Source organism: Anser brachyrhynchus, assembly GCF_964034855.1.
Source record: "Anser brachyrhynchus genome assembly, chromosome: 7".
Taxonomy (NCBI): domain Eukaryota; kingdom Metazoa; phylum Chordata; class Aves; order Anseriformes; family Anatidae; genus Anser; species Anser brachyrhynchus.
Window position 1 is genome coordinate 28,541,563 of NC_137701.1, and position 15,254 is coordinate 28,556,816.

The following is a 15,254-nucleotide window of genomic DNA, read 5'->3' on the forward strand; positions in this document are numbered from 1 at the left end:
TTTACAACTATTTTCTATGTAGACAAATCCTGTACTGTTTATTCTTAGCTTTTTTTTTTTTGACCCAAGTAAGCTCAGATAAGATGAAAAACAAGCAGAAACAGAAATTGTAAAGAAAAGGCAGTTCAGCATTGAACTAAAACGTGCAGTATCTGTGAGAGATCCTGTTGGTGTACACAACATACATAGAACATACAAACCATAAAAGCATTCCACATTTTCTTAGGGTTTAAAACACATGGCCAGCCCACCTTGGCGCACTGTCAGCATTTAAAAAAGCGTTTAAGAACAGCCAGACCAGTCCACAGAGTAGATGTGATAAGTCTTTAAAGGACGTTACTTGTCTCACAATCACTAAAATCACATCAATTGCTCAAAAGCAAGATTTTTCCTCTTTTTTAAACAAACATTAAAAAAAAAGCCTAACAGTCTAATAATGCTATTGCAAGCACTGCAAATGTGAATTAGGACATAAAGGTTAAGAGCAAGCTGCAATTAGCTGTGTTACTACACTGGGCCATTTGACAGCGAGATCCAGATGTTCCCACTGATCAGCCTTTTGTCTGGCCCGCTGCGGCGCTGACTAGCAGCATTCTTTCTGCGAGAAACGGGGACTGAACCAGAATTTCTCTTATGACCTCAGCTGATTTCAGCACAAATCTCCTGAAGTAAGAGGCCATTATTTCAGTTCGTTGGCATAATCTCAGTAAACCAGTTGATCTACTTCTAGTGCACGCATTACTGTTAATGAAAGTTTCTAATATTCACATTTAACTTGTAAACGTGTCTAATGAATTGGAATCCCATTTATATAATTCCTCTTAAAAACTAGTATTTCAGAACTCTCGAAGAATGATATTTGTTTCCAGGTGTGTCCTCACACAAAACTAAAGAAAGTCTGGAAAATAACCATTCAAGAGAACCTCTCTAAACTTCTGAAGAAGAAATAGTGTATTTTTTAGAAGACAATTTTCGGAGTACATTAAAAAATACCCTAATTCTACCTTCTACAAGTGCTAACGAATTCCACCCTGACTTATCTTGACAAGTTTCAAAAACAACACGTACAAATTCTATGTTGAAATGTTCCCCAACATACTTGCAGTTATCCCAACTCGGTGCTACTGGTGAAACTTCGGATGCGTGTCCCCCGTTCTCTTCTGTCACCAAGGCAGCAACAAGACCACCGGGCAGCCCAGGCAGGGCACAGAAGCAACAGGCACACTCTGCCCTGACACCGAGCCGGCGATACCTGGCGCCAGGTTAGCCTTGCTCATTCTTCATATTGAGAGCGGTTACTGAAAGTGCTACCAGTGCTTCTCCTAAAAGCAAAGAAAAGCTCTGATGCCTTAAAGACTTGATTTTGTATTATTAAATCATATTAGTTTTTTAGTGCTCAGAGCTATGCGTTTCTTATTTTCCTTACAGAATAATCCAGTTGTCTGAAATACTCAGTTTTCTGAACTTTGCTATCTACAGCTTTTAATAAGAAGAGACATAATTCTTGCACCAAGGTTATTAACGAATGTAATGAGACAGAATTAATTTCAAGACTGATTTTTGAAGAGCATGACTAATAATCTCCCTCCATCCCGTTAGTTGCTCTTACAGTATAGCCATTTGCAGTCGTCTATATGGTCAGCTGCTGATCCAATTTGTTTTCTCTACTAATCCCAGTAGCTTTCACTTTTCAATAACCCCTCATAGGCACCTAATTCAGTGATTTACTGAAATTTAGAGTAAGTTCAGACAACATCTGTACTTTACCAAGCAGGCATAACCGACTACAAAAATACAGACCAGCACACAAACTGGTTAGACACCATTTCTGCTGAAGAGGATTGTAAAAGGTAAGTGGGAAGGAAAGAAAATATTTTTAGCAGGCCATAAGATGCAAAGAAGCCAGCTATGTCATGCTGTTGTAAGAGGGAATTCCTCATACGAGGATGCTTAGTCAGGCACGCAGCCCATGGGATAGATGAAGGTCCTCTCTGATGCTGCTCAGTATTACAAAAGCTCAAACGGATTAGCTGTTAGAGCCTCAAAAAATACGCAGACGTGTTCCAGCACCAAGCAGTACCAAAATGAAAAAAGCCCAATAATGATGAAATACAGAAAAAAAAAAAAAAACAGACTGCTTTATCTGAAATTGTAAAATTGGGAGTGAAGCTGCAATAGTCTAATTATTTTGAAACATGATTTATTTTTTTCTCCACATATAGCTGGTGGAATGGTTATTAAGAAGCTCAAAACGTAACGCCAATTTTTATAAACGATACAGAGGACAGCAGCACTCAGACAAACTGTGCAGGCAGAAGAAAGCACTTCTGGAAAAGGAATGGTAAGTACAAAATAGAGTAAATGAAGTGGTCAGGGAAGAATTTAGTCTAAATTTAGGACTATATTTTTGTCTCTGAAGTAAATTTCTAACCACCTGTTCTATAAACAGGCTAGTTAAGGAACCTCAGTCACTTTGAAACGATGTTCAATAAAATGGATTACGTGATAGAGTGGAGCTATGGAGCAGTGTCTAGCATCAAGCAATAAAGTCTTTGTTGCTTCATACAAATAACAAAACTTTAATAACTCTGTGCATCAGGTTTTCTGGGAATTACTTGCAAGGGCTGGGAATACTGTTTCTTTCCCAGCGTTCCCCATTTTTTTACCTGTTTCTTTTTCTCTTCTGTTTCTCCTGCATTCAAAACAAATTCCAGCTGTTTTCTGCCTTTCCCCCATACATTTGGGACTGGCTACAGAAGAGAAGCAATGCAAGAGGGGATGGATAACACTCAGAATTGCTTCAAGAACAGCATGAATTGTATGGTTTGTGTGTCTTGCTTACTGTCATAAAATTGGGTTTCACAAAGAAGCAGAAGATCCACACAAACATTAAAAAAAAGAAATACTTGATTTCTGATAAATCTAAATAGCCTATTTTGCCCCTTAAGAGAACCAAGCTTCCCTGAATACGTAAATACATAAATATTATATTTCTTTTGTTATATTTTTAGTACCCCATTTTTATTTTTTCTACTCTAGCTTAGATACCAGTTAAACACCAACTATCTATGAGAACCCAGGAAGGGTCAGAGAATGTTTCAGGAAGAAAACCCTGCTTAGCAGATCTCAGACATTAGGCTAACGAATTAGTGAATGAATTAGGCCAGCAACATTCTAGCATCTTGTTTCTGTAAATGCTGAACAGCCAGGTAAATTAAAAGAAGCCTCGTGTTACAGTGACAGGATTAAGGTGGGTTTTAGTGTACCTGTCAGTCAGCAGAAATGCAGACATTAGCACACTAACTTTGCAGATGCCTAAGTGACCTAAGTGTCAAGCCGAAAGCAGCTGACTCAAATACAACCTGAATTAGACAGAAGTGGTCAAAGGGAATGGGGAAGAACTTTGAAGAACCAAAAGAAGGTCTGACTTCACTTCCTTTATTATTTAAGGTAACACCGTGACAACTCTTCAATCTTAAATTCACGTAACTCCAAGGGATAACAGAACCACTGAACATTAACGTAGGTGCAGATACCACACTGTGTTAGGAGTCTTGCTCTTCATCATGCTCCACTCTTGCCTCCCTTCCCCCTGAATACCATCAAAATCTTTCTCAAGGTGCAGTAGAAGTTTCACCTGCATATTCTTTCCACTCCAACAATTGTTAGGAGACAGGACTAGAGCCAGGCTTTGCTTCCTCTCCTCTCCACCCTCCTGACAGAACCGCTCCTGAGCGCCGAGACAGGCAGGCAGCACTGCAGCACCTGCTCACGCAGCGAGGCGCAGGAGGATGGCACGGCCGGTCTGCACCTGGAGGGAACCGGGGGGCCCTGCGGGGAAGGCTCAGCACCAGGGCTCTCCCAAAACGAAATTCCAGGAGGCAGTTCCTCAGACCAGTAGCAGACTGCCCGGTGAGCAGGAATTAGGAGGTTGGGGGAAGGCTATTGTCACCTAGAAGCCCCTGCTGGTAACTTGCAGATAGTCTGGAAAACAAGTTGAACTGTGAAAAGCAAAACATTACCGCAGAAAAATGGACAAGCGTTCAAATACTCTCCTGACGAAGCTGCTTTCTCCTGGGTATACTTTCCACCCTAGGTGGCAAGACTACACTAAAAGCCACCCAAAAGTGCACACGAGCTGCCCCGTGCCTCCAGCAGCCCATTTCTAAGGCAGTCAGGGTGCTGGATTTCAGGTCAGACCACCCTGTTATCAAGCTCTGGTTCTTTCTACAGGAAAAAGCACCGACTCTGCAAAGTTCGCAGAGCGCTGAAGCTACTCCCTTGGAGACCAGCTCCCTCGCTCCAGCCCGCCCAAGAACTTGGGGACCAGAAGGATTCCTAGCGGAGACGTGGCCGGGGGGCAGTGAGACCACTGCCGGCTGCAAGGACGTGCGGGGCAGCCCTGGGCTATAGCAGCTCACCTCTGCGGCCAGAAGGACGTCTCAGAAACATTTCCAGGGGGCAGGAGATGCTTTGAGTTTTGTAAATATGAAAATTAATCCAACAACTCTACACATCAAAGATTTCTTTTATATTTTCATTACGATACAGGAATGGGAGACTGGGCTTAGCATTTGGTTGACCTTTGAGGAGAAATTTCCGAGTGAGTATTTCACCGAACCTTTGCCCAGCGCTGAACATGCAAATTGCCATGAATGTGGCTTCACAGAATTGATAAAAATTAAACTGTTGTGGAACGCAGGATGTAAATACATCATTTTCAAATGAAACTGTCAAACATCTTGTTGTGGTGGTAAAAACCAAATCACTATGCAAAATGATAATACAAGAAAAGTCAATTGTATGTTTCTAATAATAAATGCTCTTGTGGCTTTTGAAGTCATAAAAAACTCTTGGCTGAATTGAAGCATTGATTTCTGTAGTTATTTATGTGCAGTTCCTATTAGAATTCTATTGAATTCCTTGAATGGTGAATGGAAGTGCTTTTGAAAACACACACAAAAAACTGTTAAACAAGGGACAAAATAAATGGAGAGCCTAACATTGCCAAAAAAAGTTTCAAAAAGTCAACAGAACATTTCAACTTTTTTTTTTTTGAAGTGCATGCAAGACACTTTGGCGGAAATGATTAAGTCTAACACAAAAACAATATACGAAATATATTTCTGTCACTCCTGAAGAGGAAGCATGAACGTCAGGATTTGCTTCTCAAGTATTATTTCAAAAACTCTTGTCATACTCTTGAAATATGTTCTACAGTAAAACATGTATTTGTTATTAACGATTTTTCAAGTGTTATCACTCCAGCCTGTTCTCTACCAACATGAAGGTATTTTATTTAGCACGTGTACAGATGTATCTGAAGTATGCAATATACATTAATTAGACCATAGACACCAAATCAATACACTTCCTAAATATAATCCCCTGCTGATTTTAGGACACAATAGTTAATGTTCTATAATACGTGTGTTCATAACAATGATATTATCTGCAAGTACTTGAAATAGACCAAAGGGTTGGGCCTGGGGTCCCTAATGCCTTCTTTCCTAAGCATTCATCATTTCTATGTCATTCTTAAGACACCTTGAAGCATTTTCAGGGCAGCTGGGTATGCCAGCAACTGGAAGGAGATGGGTCTGTTATTTGAAAAGAAACCCCATCTTCAGAAACCTTAGGCCTTCAAAGCATGATTTGTTTTCTATTAATTGTACACAGCAAAGTGGGCTTCAAACCTATTGCCATACTTTGGAAGCTACAACAAAAATAAAGCTAATTTGCTTCAGGAATAATTAGTCAACACTTTTTTCATTTCAACTTAGACACACAATTATTATTAATGCAATAAACAGCAGTTAGGAAAGGCATCTCTCCCTTTTTATCATTCTGCGTTAAAGTCTAACAATGGATTATGTGTTTTATGTTAAATGTTATGAAAATGAATATATTTATGCATTGCCAAAAGAAAAAGGTTGACTGTTGCTTCTTCTGAGCACTAATTATAGTCATTTAAGTTTGGAAAGCAGATTTTTAGAATGTGGTTTTCTGTTTACAACTGAAAAACACAATAGCACTAAGAAGGTCATCTTCAGAAACTTCTGTACTAATCTATCGTTATTTTCACTGAAGACCACATCTGCTTGCTCATGAACTACAGGCAGAAAGTAATAAACACTTCTGAAGAAATCTCACCACAGAACACGCTTCTCTTCAAACTTAAACAGCCAGGAACTTAATTTGGAGCAACTTAGTATAATAGCACTACTTGGCATAAAAGAGATGCAGTTTTTCTATCCTTCCCGTTTTCCTTGTGGCACCGTAATTCTGCTGAACTATGGCAACTACTTCAATTTTCAGGAATCCAGTGGCAACTTGCAGTTAGGTATTTTCTCCCTCCCGTGACGATGCGATTTGCTATCGCACAGTGCCCTCAGACGAGGGATGGATCTGTGGTGACAGAGCACAGCCCCGACCTGCAGTTTGTTACAGACAACTGCTGGAGCACACGCAGTTGTCAGGGCACACCAGGTGCAGCAGAATGCAAAATGTATTCTGAGCTAATATGAAAGGCTTAAGTGGAAAACGACTTTGACAGATACTAGGGCAACTACAACCATTTTCCAGAACAGTTAGAATTAATCAGTTTGTCTGGAAGACACAGGAAAAAATATTGCAAAGAGGTGGACTGAAAAACGCTTAAATCGTTATAATTTAGAAACAGAAGAAACCAGAGGTTTGAGAAGGCAGGAGCAGTTTTACTGGCAGTGGAAGTGCTACCAAAAGGTGGCTAAACGTTAGCTGAAGTTTCAGATGTTAATCAAGTTTCTCTTTCAAGCTAGTCTCTCACATACATTTCATTAGTATAATTCCTACAAAGCACTTTTATTTCTGTTTTCTCAAGATCGCATGTGTGTTCTCAAAGCCAAAGAAGTTATTATCTACATCACCTTTTTTTCTACATCATGTTTTGTGTTTTTTCTTAATGAAAACCCTTCTGCGGAAAATGTCTAGCATTAATGAGCTGCACATATAGCTTTCCTGTAAAAGGCAGAACATATGCAATGGGGGGACAGCGACACAACACCAGGATCATAAAAAGGAGCAATGTCTCTGCTGGTAACTAAAACTGAGTATTTTAATTGCTTGCTTCAGTTTTATTAAATAGCTTACAGCCATCTAGAGAATTTCTAATCTTTCATTTAATTAATCTCAAGAATGAAGTTCTCCTGTAGGAATTTCCTCTTAGAGGGTTTTTTGTCAGATGTTAATTTTCAGTCTATTTTTTTAGTCTTCTCCAGAGGAATCCTGTTCCAAGTGTAACTGTATATACCGCAGTGGTTACCCAGGCCTCATTTTCTTATTGTATCTATTTTAGCCTTTAGTGTGGCATGGTTTTGAAAAGCAGAAATATTTTAATTAATGTATTTAATGCATCTATTATTCAATCCAGTAAAATTTACGTAGCTGTTGAGAAATTAGAAGAGAATCCAACCCCTGCAAGCACAGCGACTGCGAGAAGCCAGAAACTGTTTTAAAAAAGACCACAGCGAGCATCTGCAGCCTCCTGCCTCTTGCACAGTCACCAAACACGCTCCCCCCGGCTGATCTAAGAGCTGTCGAACAAAGGACTCAAATCCATAGTAGGTGCTGAGGGAACAGATGACAGCATCACCAGTGCCTTACGTCTCCAAGGAAAGAGTAGGTCTGTTAAGGGAAAATGCCAGAAACATTGTAAGCAGGTCAGGACACACAGAAAAGCACTGCAAAACCCACGTAAGTTTTCCTGACAACATCACCAAAATTAAATTATTTTTTTGATATGAAGATAGGAAGTTTAAAAAGTTCAAGCTACTTCCAAAGTGGATGGTTTGTATAGCTAGTATGGTATATTTCAATTCATATAATGAAAAAATAGAAGTAAAAGATTAATTAGTGAAAGGTTATTTTTACTCTTACCACCATTAATGCTCTATCCCTCCTTACCCAGGTGCGTATTGCGAACCTGAGAAGAAACTCTAGCAGCACAACCAGAAGTAATTGTATTTGCCATATACCGAAACACCCAAATCACTGAAGTCTAATCCAAGACCACAGAAACAAGAGAACCAATGAAATGCTCAAAAAAATTTGGAAGTAGGAGCCAATCTTATAGCAGATTGATCTGTTCCACTGTAATGCCACTTCTGGGTTTCAGTTTCCACCTCCTGTGGTTGTGTAAACCACAGTCACTCCGGCAGGAGCCTCCCATGAGGTAATGAGATTTGTTGATATTAAACAAAAAATATATTCCCTTTTCCTTTTTAATTATGTTTTCCTAAACCTTATAACTTCCATAAGCACTGCAGGAAAGCCGTCCTTCTTCCCAGTTTCCCCTCCCCTGTTCCTTCATCCAGGCTTAGACACGGTGATACATCCCTTCAGCTTTAACTGTAGCCACAGTTTCAGCTTCCATGCACCTCTTCTTAACAAACATTGCATCCGGAAGGTCCTTCGAAACTTTAGATTTGAAGAGATGCACTCCACCTAAGCACGCGCATCCAGACGAGCTAACGGGATGCCTGCAATATCTTCCTACAGAGTCAACCCACAAACCTAAATCGTACTAAGTGGGGAATTATTTGCAGATTAGGATTCCCGAGACTAACCTACACTCTCATTTGCACACAAGTAGTAAAACAGACTGTGGCATCAATCATAACAGCAACCTGCCTCCCCCAAAAAGCTGAAAACCTCTTCCCAAGGAAAGCTCTGATAGAAGCTCACAGCTTGGAAGTTACAGGCCACAGTGATTTGAAACTCACATGCCAAGTTGTAAAAATTTAATTTTTGAGAAGTCAAACTAAATAATACACCTCCCTTTTCCTGAAGGACATCTTCTCTAAATAGGGGCACCACCCAAACTCAGTAAACGGACATGACACAGAGTGGCCAGCGCACAACCTGCATGGGAGAAAGCGACCTCGAAGGCAAGGCTGAGGGCCACCAGCAGCTCTGGGCATCTGCCCCCACTCCTGCTTTGGAAGATGAAAAATGTCATGGTCCTGTTTCAGATAGCACTAAGAGCTTGTTGCAAGCATCACCACCGACAAGCACAAAGTGACAGATGTTCACTTTAACTCTTTTCAAAGCCAAACTGTCAAGGAAAAACTGCAGGTGTCCTTCCTCCCCCCCCCCACCCCCCCCCCCCCAAAAAAAAAAGTATGAATTCACTACAAGGTTAGTGAAAAAATCAGTTTTTACTATGGGATTTTTCCTCCAGAATGACATCATTCTGTTTCTTAAAGCAAAAGCATCAAGTCACTGGTGTGAGATCTGGGAAGCATCTTTTCCTGACCCTAGAGAAGGGCATCCCATTTTGGTTTATCTCACCTGACTGAAGCACCTTTTAAAGGTTCTGTTTTTTTCTAGAAGTGACTTTTCACGTTACAACAAACATGTTTCTCAGACTTGTAATATACTGACCAAACACCACCAGGAAACTATTAGCACATCTAGGCAAAAACGTGCTAACCTGGGAGTCCAGAGAACGTTATTAGTGACTACTGCACTGCCACTGCCTGCTGCATCTCTATGTGCTCTTCCTGAAAAGGTTCCCAACCTGAGGAGACAGAGGCCGTAACCAAACCTCTATTATGTTTCAGTCAAGTTAGTTCAGCGCTGGCTCTCTACTGGCACAGACAAGAGGGAGCACAAGCTTCTGGTATGACACGCTTGAACCTATTCCTTAAAATAAATAAATAAATAACAGCAGCTTTCCAGTGCATCAAATCCTGACTATTGATTTTGCTTGACTGTTTTGCAAATACCACCTTCTGCTGCAAAAAGAAAACAGAGGAATCTTGCTTGTTAGCCTTCTTCTAAGACCAAGTATGTTCGCACATCTCTCCCAGACAAAGGAGCCCCAGCAGGCCCTTATCTTCTACCAGCTGCTGCTTTGGTTTACATGGGGAGCTATCTGCTGCAGATACAGTTTCAATTTCTGGTTTTAATGACTGATGCCATTTTAAAAATAAAAACAGCAACACAACCACAAACTGAAAAAAAAAAAGACTTATCTGAGAATATTTTTCTGATCTGAGAAAATATTTGTAATGTAACTTTCATTAACTCAGAGAGTTAGTTTCAGGGCTGTACTGACAGAGGCCTTTTTCCATGCCTGTCCTTCGCAAGAGAAACAGAACATTGTTCAGCGGATTAGTTACTGTTTTTCTTGTAGGGCAGGGAGATGGTGGTACACCAGTGCAATAAAATGGCCAAAGCACTCAGAAAACGCTTAAGTGACATTCAGCTTTCTTAAAAGTTAATATTCTTTTAGAGCCAAATAAGTAAGGAACATATGTTTAACCCATACACAGTTAATAGGCATAAACCCAAATCAATTGACATTGTTACTCCTAATAAACACCACAAAAGTAATGCTAAGAGCTTACTTTTAAATGAATTTTAAAATAGTTTATGAAAACTATCACACAAAATAACAAAATTACATGCAAGTAAGGCCTCCGGACTGGAGCAACATTCCAAAAGCAGCACGTTAGAAGAAAGTTTTCAGCATTAAATTAAAAAATCACTAAGTATTTGGTATCAAAAGTAAAAATAAATAAATAAATAAACAATTCGTAATCAAAAAAAAAATATGAAAACATGAATCCCTGGTAGCAACACATTTAGTTTTCATGTGAAAGTCTGGGCTTTTGGTCACGCAGAATAATTGAATCGTTCTCTCGGGCAGTTAACCCCAGGGAAGTTAAGGGAAGCCTGAAAGGAAATGCGAGAACACACATGCTCTAGGGGTGTTATCAATTTTATTTATCCCTTATCTCTCGTGGATGGCCTGAGAACTCTTAACCAGCAATTGCATTTCAATCTCCAATTGGTGAAAATATTTCCTAAAGCATTCTTCATTAAAGAGCATAAGTACTCATAATTAAAAGACAGTTTATTTATAAATGGATATTAGCGATTTCTCCCTTCCTCGTGGAACTGTAGCAATGGCAGTATCTCATAAACCACTCACGGAGACTCGCATTTATCATTCAACAGTCGCCTTTCAAGCCTTTAACTTGTCCAAGAAGTAATTGCAGTGAGAGACAAAGGAGCGTGCAAACAGAGGTCTAATTGCATCACCTATTTCTTCTCCCAAGGTGCAAAAGCTGAGAAAGACAGGAGCTGGTTCAACTCACACATTTCCAACAAAAATCCATTTAGTTATGCCTGTCTGATTTACCTGAGTAACTATTTGCCTACAAGCTGTAATGCTCTGTAGGGCACGCTGGGCCACAGCACATACGATGGGCACAGACTTGAGCTGAGTACTGCAGACCACTGCAAAACAGCCACGTTCCTGTAAGCTGCATCTGGGCATCAGTCTTGTCTGGCGACATGTCAGCGAGACTTCTGTGAGCACAGTAACTACTGTATGCCTGAAGTAATTACGGTATAAGTGATAAATAGCAAGAGTTTCCTAATAATTGTGAAATTCTCCAAACTAGGAAAGGAGATTCTGCTATGTAATTCTGTGACGAAACATAGCAGAGATTACTTCCAGAAAAAATTTAAAATCTTAGAACTTAAAAAGGCTTTCAGAAGCCTACACAGAACTATTTTGTGCTATTTCAATGGATTACAAGTCCTCGAGGAAAAACAGCTTCTGTTCCCAAATGAGCATATATGAACAGCTGGCCCAGACAGCAAGAGCTGCCGTTACGTTACCGCGCCGCTCTCCTCTCCTGGGTCTGTCTTCTGCCCAAACCATCCTCCCCTCCCCTTCTTCTTCTACCTTCACAGTTCCTTCTTCCCACTACAAACAGGCCCACATTATGTGTGCACACAAACCATTTTTACAGATATTTAGGCTGGATCACAAAATGAAACTCACGAGAATTTTGTCTGGCCATTTTTATGAAAAGTGACAGCACCAGAGTGAAAGCGAGGTATTAAAAAAAAAATGCACAGTCAACCATCTGCTGAAAGATTCTCTTGTTTCACCATTTTTGTAATTGGTGAGAATGGAAGCGAGGTGACACAAAAACAGGATGTGAAGGCATGGGATTCATGTGATCTTGTACCAAATTTAAACCCAGCCTGGCCGGGGGGCGGGGGAGCAGAGGAGGGACGAGGCAGACTCCCGGTGTACCAGAGGATCTAGCTAATGGCAGCCTGAAGACCTAGGAAAACAGGCCACAGAAGCTCACTGTTTAGCAGTTTCAGAAAAATAATCTAATGGTGACTTCAATGCCAAACGAAACGTGGCATGTGACTGTTTGTTTTGATTGCTTGGATAAACTAAAGAGTTAGAACGGAATTTTTAGTCCGTCATAGTTGTCAAAAGACCCTTACCGCAATCTCTTTACCCCATCCAACCGTCTGAAATGCCACCAGTAAGCCATTCTAGCTTTCTTTCCTACGCACAGGTTAGCTTTCAGGACCAAGCACGCCATCCTGGTATCTTCCCTTCCACTATATTCAAAGTTGCAGGCTCCACTCAGTTTTCCAGAATACGTTTGTACAACAGACAGTCCACTTTTTACACGTAAGCGTAAAACGATGCACAAAATTTCCACATACATTCAGCAACACTTTCATAAAACAACCTGCCAAGGATAACAAGGCCCCAGAGGGACACAGCCCCCAAATACTGATCAGGATCTTCCTGATCAGATAAAACAGTTCAAAGAAAAATATTTCATTTTCACAAAATCACCCTGCCACACTCTCACATTCGGCTGTTATTCGGGGTGCCAACCACGTAGCTCTTTGCAAGCGCTGAAGCCTGTAGGACGTGCCACACAAACACGGAGGTTAACAAGAAAACACACAAAACGTTCACACGCAGCAAATGCTCACGATAAACATCGGCCTCGTGCCTCCAGAACCAGTGGTTAAGCTTCAGTTCCTGCCGCGAGCTGGGGGTAGGTGGATCCTTCTGCCCAAACAGGGGGCACTGCAGGAACAGAGCCAGAATGATGTGCCCTGGGTATTGGCTTACCATATATTCAAAATATGCTAATGGCACTGACATGTAAATAGCACTTAATGAACTCTGTCCGTTAATAGGGAGTTCGGCCACTCAACAGAGCAACTAGCATTACTTCTAAGATCACAGGATTTTGCTTTTATTCGGGGCTTTGACAAACGTAGCTGCTAATAATCAACCACCCGTTCTGCTCACAGAAAAACAGGGCAGACTTAACTTTCCTGCGACGACGCTGTAAGCACACCCAACCCCGACAGTATTTTTAGTAAGGGTGTTCAATCAATACTGCTATGTACAACCTCAACAGGGCTTCAGCAGGACAACAGAATTATAAAGTATGGCAGCAAATAAGACATTTCACAGAAAATTTTACTGAACGAGAAAAAAAAACCACCAAACTAAACCCTAAGGAGGTGAATCTGATTCCAAACAGACTTAACAGCAGACACAAAGAAAAACGCACTAAAAGGTAAAATATTACAACATTTCTGCTTTTGATGGAAACACGTTCATATTTCAATGTTTGCTTTAGTTTTAAAAAAGGAACAAAAATCTAAAAATACATAGAAACTGTAATGACAACAAAGTTATCTTCAAAAAATCAGACCCACAGTTACATTTCTGAGCTTATAAAGCAAAAACGTGCCTGGGAAATGTGTAGAAACACACGTACGTATTTGTAAGCTTATCACTCAGAATAATATTTTATCAACATGGTGCAAACCTGAGTTATACGCCAATATGTAAAAATAACTTTTTAGGTCAGCGAAGCAAGAAATCCATTGTCAAGAAAATGGCATCCATAAGATTACGATACTGAATATTTTATATTTAGGCAACGAACTGGAAAGCTTTCCCTCGATATAGACGTCTATTAAGACGACGCTTTTACCAGTTCTAATCTCCCTCATGTGCTCCTGCAGCACATATTTATAACGTAACGAGCTCACAAATGTCTGCATGTGTGCGAACACACGGGGGGCTCCCAGCGATGCCGGTACCAGACGGGCAGGCACAAGACCCCCCCTTACCATCAGGAGAGTTTAGCTCAGGGCGAGCGATACCCGCAGCTGGGAAAATGCATGTGCACGCTACAGGCTAACAACGGCGGTTCAGCCGAAATCCATCAGCACTTCTGCAACACACCAGTGACATAAATATTTTCCGTGTCACGGTTAAAAAATAAATAAAATAAAACGGTGAAATCTGCGAGGTTTAAGCAGCAGCGCGAAGTTCACCCGCATGTGCTTTCCATCTGATCGGCCCGCACTCGGCACGGGCGGGCGGCGGGAGCACTTCACCCACGCCGGCAGCGAGCCGGTTTTAGCGGCGAGCTCCGGGAGGCTTTTCGGGGAGGGCAAGGGCGCTCTCCCTCCCCCAGCTCGCGCCGCACCAGCCGAGGCGAGGCACGTCTCCGGGTACGCGGTGGCATGGAAGCGACACGCGGTTACCCGAAGCCTGCTGCCGGAGGGCAGGCACCGCCAGCCCCCCGGAGGGACGCGCCGCCCGCGCTCCGGCCCGGTTTCCCCGGCCATATCCAGGGCAACGTGCGCCTGTGCCTAGAAAGCGCACGGCCGGCAACTTTCCCCCTCCAACGTGCCGCAAACCGGCTGCGGCCGCCCGGCCGAGCCCGCAGCGCCCCTACACCCCCCACCCCCCCCCCCGAGCCCCCCTCCCCACGGCCGGGTTTCGCCCCCTTCGCCGGGGGTGGGGGGCGCGGCGGCCGCCCCCAAACCCCCCTCCGAGGGGGGTCACGGCGCAGGGACGCGTCCCTCACCCCCCCCCCCCCCCCCCGGCCCCTTACCTTCATATAACAGCCACGTCCTTGCCGATGGAGCGGGGGAGACGGGGGGGGGGGGGGGCGGCCGCGGGAGCGCGGAGGGGAGAGGCGCGGGGGCTGCGCTCGCCGCTGCCGCCCCGCGACCCCCCGCGCGCGCGCGCGCCCGTGCCCGTGCGCGCAGCTGGCGGGGGCGCGCCCGGGGCCGCGCTCAGGGCCGGCCCCGCCCCGCCTCGCCTCGCCCCGCCCGCCCCTTTTCCTCGACACCGCCCCTCAGTCCCCCCGCAGCGCCCGGCCCGGCCGCGGCCCCGGCAGCAGCGGGGCCCGCATCGTACTGCGGCGGCTGGGCCGAGGGGAAAAGGGGTGGGGAAGGAGGAGGAGGAGGAGGGAGGAAGGCGGCGGAGCCCCCTCCGGCCCCTCTCCCTCCCCTCCCTCCCCTTTCTCCTCACAGCCGAGCGGCCGGCGGGGCCGCGGCTGCCCCCTCGCAGCCCTCACACGGGGCACGGCGCCGCCTCACGCCCGGCGGCCCGGGGGGGAGCA

The 15,254-nt window shown here is 43.3% G+C and overlaps 1 protein-coding gene across 11 annotated transcripts in view; it reads right to left on the reverse strand.

The window, feature by feature from the left end:
- Window positions 1–14,922, reverse strand: part of PTPN4 (protein tyrosine phosphatase non-receptor type 4) — a 115,550-nt gene extending 100,628 nt beyond the window's left edge. For 4 of the 11 annotated variants that reach the window (XM_080600643.1, XM_080600654.1, XM_080600653.1 and 1 more), the window contains exon 1: window positions 1,100–9,108. The gene's annotated coding sequence lies outside the window, so the exon portion shown is untranslated. Of the gene's footprint in view, window positions 1–1,099; window positions 9,109–14,741 lie in introns of those variants that run through there. The other 7 variants (XM_080600647.1, XM_080600646.1, XM_080600648.1 and 4 more) reach the window with 3 other exon arrangements.
- Window positions 14,923–15,254: the final 332 nt, after the last annotated feature.